Below are 8,818 nucleotides of genomic sequence, written 5' to 3'. Positions count from 1 at the left end.
ATAAAAGGTAAATGAAGCCCAATATCATCAGCATAGCCGAACCAAGGAACATGACCCGTGCCACAGTCAAGAGTTCATCCGTAGAAGTCGGTAGCCATCAGCCAGTGTTGGTGCGTGAGGTACTTATGGACATCTTCTTTGAACGTGTGGAGCCGCTTAAAGCTGAGTGGAGCCCTTACAATTTCGCTCGGCAAGCTGTTCCATACTGACACTACAGAAAACGGGAAGGAGCGAGAAGCATAGGCAGGTGCTCTCCTGTCCAGGACTTGCTGCAGCTGCACATGGTGCTGCTGGCCAGGAGGGGGTTGACTCCGGGTGCGCCGAGCTTCTACATGGTTGGCTGGAGGGGGGGGGGGATCATGGCTGGGGGGGGGGGGGGTATGTCAAAGTCATGCACGAACTTGTCGGACAGGTAGAACAACGCCGAAGACAAGGCTTTTAAAAAGGGAAACTGAACGCCAAAAATAAGTATGGCTTATCCGAAGGAGAATTGGGCACTGATTCCGATGAGCTATGTCTCGAGCCGATCAAAGAAGAGGAACCGTGTCAAATTTCATAAATAACACCTTCCATATTTGGAAATTGGGCTTGATGACGTGCGTACTGCTTAGCTGTCGCCATGCTGTGCATGCTCAGCAGTGTAATTGAATGGAAGAAAACAATTACTTTGGTGTTTTGCAGCTCTATTTCGTTCCCTGACGGTAACCAAATCTAGATGTAGGAATATGTTGAGCAGGAGAGTGACACATATCTTCCCGAAGGCTGTCCAGGCTGCAGTGGTGATGAAGAAGACACGATCATCACCCCGAGATCGATTGTAGCGAATTGGAAAACTCATGGTGAATTATTATTTGCTTCCACTCCAAGGCAATGTCGAGGTATGAAGGGTGCTTGTACTGCCTTCCAAAGTGAAGAGGAGATGAACATGGCTTTGCATAGCTGTTGTTCTATGCCAACGTACCTACTCTTGCTGGTACCGTAGTGCTATATTGCAAATTTCGTGGACGAACAACTCTAGCCACTAGGGGCTAGTGAGCAACACTAACAGGTGAGATTTTTCAATTTGACAAAATTGTTTTTGTTTGAGAACTGACAATGGCAGTCATTTGACTCAGTAGGTGTCTTTGCTGCTTCTTTCCCATCATTGGTAGGGTTGGGCTTGAATAGTACAAGTGCTTGAAGTAAAATAAAATAAATAGAACAATTTACATGTGGAACATAAATCTAATCAAGCATCAGTACATGTATTGCGAATTTCAACTTCAAAGCACATGAAATCACAATGATCACTAAGTTTATGGAATCAGGAGGACACCCTAGGGGCCCTGTGTTCAACGAACACATACATACATGCTATATTCCGCACACACATGTACACATGTGCGTGCACCCCCACCCCATCCCACAGACGCACGCATGCAGCGCGCACATCCATACACATGTGCGTGTACCCCCCCCCCCCCCCACACACACACACGTATGCACAGACGGATACACAAACTCACACGCACGAACACACACACAAGATACGTGTAAGTGTACATGGTCTTCCTGGTGCAGATGCTGGGCCAGCACAATGGAAAATACCTTCATCAACTGATGCTTGATCAAGTGTTGTGATAATGGCACTGTTTGTATGTTTTTACAAAGAAGTGTGGGAAGGATTACAGTGCGTTATAATTCATAATTGTTCTTTGCCTTGTACTGTGCAGACCAGAATGCTTCGCTATCAACTCCTGGCTTTCCATCGGCATGGTGTTCAGCTGCAGCAGCACCTGGTCCGGGGAGTTCAAGTTGCTGGATGGCTGCACTGACATAGGATGGGTTTGCGTTGGCAATGCGATACGGCAGTCGTCCCACATCATGAGCTACATGTTTATGTAATTTATATTGTCACTCGTCCAGCAGCGTCAAGGCTCTGCATGTAAACACAGGAGAACACCATAATAAAAAAATACTACTCCGGGCATATTATAATTTTGGATTATCAATTTCGTGACATTTATGAGTTCCTGTCTAAACCATGCTGTGATATTGATTGCTATCTGCTAAGTACCTTGTATTGTAACAATACTCTGCCCAATCACTACCCTCCGCAAATTATAAGATTCACACAATATTCACAACAAATGCAACACGATGCTGTCTATTGACACTACTTCTAACTGAAATGCTCACTACTCTTCTCTCGCTTTCATCTCCCTCTACCTTATGAATACTCTACATTACTGGTTTCGTTTCTACCCTTGCCATTGCTGCCAGCTCCCAGTCTTTTTCAATGCACAGCACCACCTTGATTTTTTTGTGATTTGATGTACACATACTTTGAAGTTGAAATTCGAATTACATGATCAGACTTTTGTTCCACATTTTCTATTTATTTTTACTTCAAGCACAACCCTACCGATGAAGGGAACGAAGCAGCAGAGAGACACCTACTGAGTCTAATGACTGTTGTCAGTTCTCAAACAAAAACAATTTTTGTCAAATTGAAAAATCTCACCTGTTAGTGTTGCTCACTAGCCACTAGTGACTAGAGTTGTTCGTCCACGAAATTTGCAATATAGCACTACGGTACCAGCAAGAGTAGGTACGTTGGCATAGAACAACAGCTATGCAAAGCCATGTTCATCTCCTCTTCACTTTGGAAGGCAGTCCAGGCACCCTTCATACCTCGACATTGCCTTGGAGTGGAAGCAAATTCACCATGAGTTCTCCAATTCGCTACAATCGATCTAGGGGTGATGATCGTGTCTTCTTCATCACCACTGCAGCCTAGACAGCCTTCGGGAAGACATGTGTCACTCTCCTGCTCAACAGATTCCTACATCTAGATTTGGTTACCGTCAGGGAACGAAATAGAGCTGCAAAACACCAAAGTAATTGTTTTCTTCCATTCAATTACACTGCTGAGCATGCACAGCATGGTGACAGCTAAGCAGTACGCACGTCATCAAGCCCAATTTCCAAATATGGAAGGTGTTATTTATGAAATTTGACACGGTTCCTCTTCTCTGATCGACTCGAGACATAGCTCATCGGAATCAGTGCCCAATTCTCCTTCGGATAAGCCATACTTATTTTTGGCGTTCAGTTTCCCTTTAAGGACCAAGGTGTCAAGTCTGTCCAAGTTACAGTTAAGTGCTTGACTGTATTCTACATGTAAGTGCTCAGAGGTTTTCGGTGGGAGCATGCAGAATTGAAAGAGCGTTTGCACTAGCTTGAGAACGAATGTGCGCGGCGGTATTGTCTCAAGCTGTTTGTGGACAATTCGCTCACCTCGTGATGGAGAAAATGCAAACGCATGCATACCGAGACGACGACGAGTGCTTGCCTCAGAGTTTGCGTCAGTTTGAGAACGAACGTGCACGGCGGCATTGTCTCAAGCGGTTTGTGGGTAGAGTCCAGCGGATAATGCCGGCATTAATATTATATTCGGCATTATGACACTATCCGAGCATCAGAGCATTATGGAGCATTAAAAAGGAAGAAAACGAGCGTTATGTGAGGTTTGAGCGGCATAACGAGTTTCATAGTGGATAATGTCGGCCCGGGAAATCTCAGGTTTTTGGCAACAATCGGCTAAAGCCATGAGGTGCAACGCCATGTATTGTACCGGCAAATGACTTTGTGATTGACTGTGTAGACACGTAACACCTTTAGCACTACCGGTACAATGCACAGAGGCAGTGTACCTCTTGCGTAGCACTATACTGCTACATTTACCTGACCACATAATGCCATTGCTTCATAAAGTCTTTATGTAGCAATGTAGTCAGGTAAATTTTGTTTTGTATTGTATTGATTTATTTGAATTCGGTATCTCAACACTACAATAAGTACAACTTGGGAAGATCCGAATGTACATGTGATGTAGCATGCCCCATGTTGCAACTGAGGCTGTTACACAAAATCCGTAACTATGATTTACGAGGAGTTCTTTTTTTTTGAAATCATGGAGGAGGCTAGACGTACGCGAAGTGAATATCAAACAGACGAAGAGGAGTTTCCTGTTAATGAAAAGTGTTATGCCATAGGCTCTGGCCATAGCATCTCTTGAGATACCGGTACTGAAGTAAACACTAATAGAGTGATAAATTTGGACCTGGATGAAGGAGCGGCTATAAACAGAAAGAGCTTGTTCCAAATAACTGCCTTTGCCGAGTCCAGCCCAGCAGGCTCGAAAAGAACTAGAATTTCTCATGGACGCAGTACCAAGTCGATTTGAGTGCTCAGCAGCGCATGTCTTACTTTCCTGGTGAAGCACGTACACTTCGTCGTGGACGATTGTAATACAAGTCAAGTGCTATCAGAAAAGAAGAGTATTGTGGCCAACCATTTGTCGCCACGGAACCTCACCCTCAGGAGAAGAAGACACCGCAAGCAGAGGATGTAGAGCGGCAAAATAGCTTCTGACCACGTGTGTTCAGGATTTCTGCAAATGGGAGGGATCTCCATCTGAGATCGTCTCTCAGGAACTGGCCTCACGTGAGCTGTTTCAGATGAAGACATTTTCACAGAGTGGAAGCAGTGACAGCTTGTCTGCAGGCAGGAATATCACTTCCCATGATAAGCTTCCAGCACCCAAATGATCACTAGCAATAATGGTTTCACCTCTCACTACATGGATAAGCAAGGGAAAAGATTTTATACACTCATTATTCAGCCACAGCCCTGCATCAAAGTTGCAATGGACAGCAGCCAATGGCCGAGACGCGATCATCTCTCTTATAGTGCTAAGAATTGGTGGAGCTCGTGAGAGATACTGTAGCAGCTTCAGAGGCAGATCCACTATATGTATCCTTTCCTGGAAGTTTGACAATGTGCAGCCTTTCTTCCATTTTTCCAAACCAAGAGCATTATAGCCCTTGTTGAAGCATTATAATCAGCATTATGAGGTAGTTTTTGGAGCATTATGAATATACTCAAGTACGAACATTTTCGGAGCATTATCCGCTGGACCCTATTTGTGGGACAATTCGCTCGCCTCGTGATGGAGAAAATGCAAACACATGCATACCGAGGCCACGAGCGCTCGCCTCGTGATAGAGAAAATGCAAACATGTGCATACTGAGGCCACGAGCGCTCACCTCGTGATAGAGAAAATGAAAACGCATGCATACGAAGGCGATGGGCAACCGTCGTTTGCCATTGAGTAGGTTATGAACAAACATGCACGGCGGCATTGTCTCAAACGGTTCGTAGGTATTTCACTCACCTCGTGATGAAGAAAATGCAGACGCATGTATACCAAGATGATGAGCGAATCGTCTTTTGCCATAGAGTAGGGTGGGAACGAACGTGCACGGTGGTGTTGTCTCGAGCCGTTAAGCAACTGCTGCATCATCTAGAGACCACCCGACCAGCTGGCATTGCCTATTGTCTCGCAGATGCTTGTTCAAACTTGCTCCCGAACGATCCATCCTCAATTCCTCATCCACCTGCTAGCTATAAAACCTCATCCCTTCCTCCACTCGGCATCACTTATCCCTCCAAATTTTAACAAATTAACTCGCTAGCAACTAGCTAACCTCTGAAAATGTTTTCCTCGACGTTCCCGAAACCTATTATCAGCGATGGTGTGGAGAAGGGTCTCCAAACGAGACATAATGGTAGAGGACGCACCTATCCTGATTTTGCACCTGGTGCGACGTTTTTCTACCCAGAAAGCACGGTATCTGCGTTCATGTGTGAGGGTGTAGCCCGAAAAGGGAAGTATTCCAGGTGACCATCGAGTTACCGATAGAACTAGTGGACGTGGTGAAGTCTACGGTGAAGGTATCGCCGTCAATTCGCCGTGCCATAGCGTCGGAGCGGGTGAGCAAGCTGTCAACGAACTTCTTCCCGACGAAGCTATCCACAGCCATCGCCGGTGAAGCTATCCACACCCATCGCCGGTGAAGCTATCCACACCCATCGCCGGTGGAAAGAAGGTTGGTGTTGATATATACGTGAAGATCACAACTACTCTGGCAATGGAGGATTTTGTCATGAACAAGACCCAGCGGTACGCTGTATTCGTGTCGGCTGTGTCCTGGTGGCGCGATGCCAAGAAATCTAAATGTACACTGGGTGCGTGTCCAGTGGACAAAATCGAGAAGACTGGAGCGACGCTGAGAGAGCTGAAAGAAGGAGAGGGAGAATGTTTCGTTATTCCTGATGCACAGCTCTGTAAGTTGGCATAGGGTTTCGCTGAAAAGTGGAACTCTGCATCTGCATCCAGCGAGGAGGAAGAGGATGAAACAGCAAAGGAGCTGTTCGATGATGCATAATGTTTAAGGTGGCAGACTACCCAAAAATTCGCTGAAAATCGAATTTGTAAATTCATATTGAGTGCTACGTCAGTTGAAAGAACATGAATAGCTGCAAATTCTCTGAAAATTGTGTCCCGATCTGACCGGCCGTTCAAGAGTTATGGCCGAAAATGTGCCCTTGCAAGGAAAGATTTTTTTTGTTACACGCTGTCATTTGTTGGCAGCACTAGCACTGTATACTGTACTCGTATTAATTTTGAATGTGACCAGACCGTGCGCAACTTGTCGTATCATGGAAACACGCGAAAGTGTGCAGAATTTTGCTCTAAGTCCAAAAAATCAGGTTTTTGAGCCACGTATTGGGCTGCACCCTCGGGACGTTGCAGATATGTGGCTTGATTATTGTAGTTGACGTTGATTTATAGGCCATTCACACGACGGGCAAACTTACTTTTATCGTACCGTTTCCAAGGATATTTACCCGGATACGATAAACTTGGACACACGCGAGCAACAGATTTTTTATCTTGGCCGAGGCCCTTTTCACGGCTGTCAAGAAGCGGCAACTTAGAAAGATGGCGTCGGTTCGAGATGGCATGGTAACCGCGCACGTGCCGTGGTCCGTGACTTGCTCATGTATGCACGCAAATGCAAGTCACAAACTCACAAAGATCGTCTTTGCATTTGGAGAAAACATCTTCGACTCTCTTTGGAGGTTGGCGAGGTTTGCCTAATCTTTACTTGATTGCGATGCCGGTATGTCCTCTCAATAATTAGAACAAAGAGAGCTGATGATCACTTCATTGCTGAGCAGAAGTAACAATCAACTCTCCTCGTGTCCTCACGTGCCAAAGGCAGACGACTGCGCGATGAAAATCTTCGCTGGTCACCGCAAGTCACCTCTATCGTCCGACGCACGGCTATGAAGCTGCGGATCCTCCGCCAGATCCGGCACTGCCTAACAATGAGGCAGGCGACGCTGTATTACTCTGCCCTTGTCATACCGGATATTCTATATGCGTCGAATGCGTTTCTCCCAGGACTGTCCGCTGAGCAGCGGAACACAGTAGCCAAACTGGATAAACGTTGTATCCGTTGCGTGGCCGATGAGCACCCATTGGCCCACACTCTTCCCCTGTACACCAGGCTGGGTGTCTGCTCAGTGCTGGAACGAGGAGAATGCAAGCTCCGACTCCTGACATTTAGAATCCGTTCTGGAATCGTCAGTGAGCTGTTGTCGTCCCGAATTGTATTGCAAGGCCCGCCGACAGGCATGACCACTCGAGGTCAATTGGGACGCAACCTTCCCCTCCCCCTGGCCCACAGTGCTTCTGGCGCATGCCGACCGCTTCTAGCCAGCTGCCGACTCTGGAATGGCCTGCCCGACTGTATGAAGTCCATAGTATCTGTCCGTGAATTCAAACGCATGCTGCGCGTATTTTACTTCGGTTAAATGTAATGGCTTTTGTAACCTGCTGATGAGGCTTGATAGAATCATGCTACGATGACCCGACTTGTAAATTTGAGATCCATTTTTTTCTGCTCGTCTTGACCCTGCCTCCCCTCATTGCTACTTCCATTTTCGTATTTCTATTTTCATTTATTTTTCTCTTCATTTCTGACTCCTCTTACTGGTTGTCATCGCTTCCATAATATTGGGCAGAACTGCCCGTTTGCCTTGCGATGTAAAATAAATAAACAACAAACAAACAAACAACTGCAATTCCACAACGCTCATAGTAGTAGTAGTAGTAGTATTCTTTTATTTTCCATCGGAACTCTCGCTCATTTCACGATGATGGAAACAATAATCGTGTACTAGTACACACTTGGACCATTTGGTCATCCCTATTCTAGCCGCTAGTCCGTCCAGCAAGCAGATACTGACTATTACGATAAGGACAACTGCGTGAACGAGGGCTCGCCCAGCAATTACTATTCAAGTCGTGACTCCAGTCAAGAATTAGGGTCTTTACTCGAGAACTTCACAAATACAGGCCAAGGCACCCCACAAAACTGATAGATGGCACGAACGAAAGACAAATAGGCTAGACAAAGTGTCTCAAGTGATTTAAAACATAAGATCTACCAAATAAGACAGCTACATGTGCCTAAACAACGATTCCCATACAGTACATAGTAGTATCAGGCAGAATGAAAGCCTTGGAAGTGCACAAATACAGCCACGACCGCCACAAAAATTGGACGACCGCCACAAAAAAATTCTCATTGCTCTACCTCCTTGAAGGGTGAAAGTTACCAGTTATCCTATAGCGATGTCAGTTTATGCCTGTTGGAACCCCCCACAGCCCGCACAAAATACCTTTCAAATAATTCCAGGATGCAATTGCAGCTCCAGACAGGAGGAAGAAGAACACCGTGAAAAATAACGGCAACGATGCCCAAACTCTCGGGAAACGGCTGAAGTCTTCCTGAAGATGTTAACATTGAATAGCCATCGATTACCAGCGTGGTTTGGTGACTTTAGAACTGTTTTGAGACTTAGAACGAAGCGATATCTCAAATTTGATGGAATTGTTACCTGTCAAATGCGTGGGCGAGC

At 45.9% G+C, this 8,818-nt stretch overlaps 2 long non-coding RNA genes across 2 annotated transcripts; one reads left to right on the top strand and one right to left on the bottom strand.

The window, feature by feature from the left end:
• Nucleotides 1–660: 660 nt before the first annotated feature.
• LOC135816751 (uncharacterized) lies at nt 661–2,420 on the top strand. Its single transcript, XR_010553489.1, has 2 exons — nt 661–1,048; nt 1,713–2,420. It is a non-coding gene; the product is annotated as an uncharacterized LOC135816751 (long non-coding RNA).
• Nucleotides 1,540–2,987, bottom strand: LOC135816750 (uncharacterized). The gene is made up of 2 exons (XR_010553488.1): nt 2,504–2,987; nt 1,540–1,918 (listed from the first exon to the last, which is right to left on the bottom strand). It is a non-coding gene; the product is annotated as an uncharacterized LOC135816750 (long non-coding RNA).
• Between the last annotated feature and the right edge of the window lie 5,831 nt (nt 2,988–8,818).

This window comes from Sycon ciliatum, chromosome 5, assembly GCF_964019385.1.
Source record: "Sycon ciliatum chromosome 5, ocSycCili1.1, whole genome shotgun sequence".
In the NCBI taxonomy this organism is placed as follows: domain Eukaryota; kingdom Metazoa; phylum Porifera; class Calcarea; order Leucosolenida; family Sycettidae; genus Sycon; species Sycon ciliatum.
Note: the sequence above shows the minus strand (reverse complement) of the source record. Positions and strands in the feature narration are given on the sequence as shown.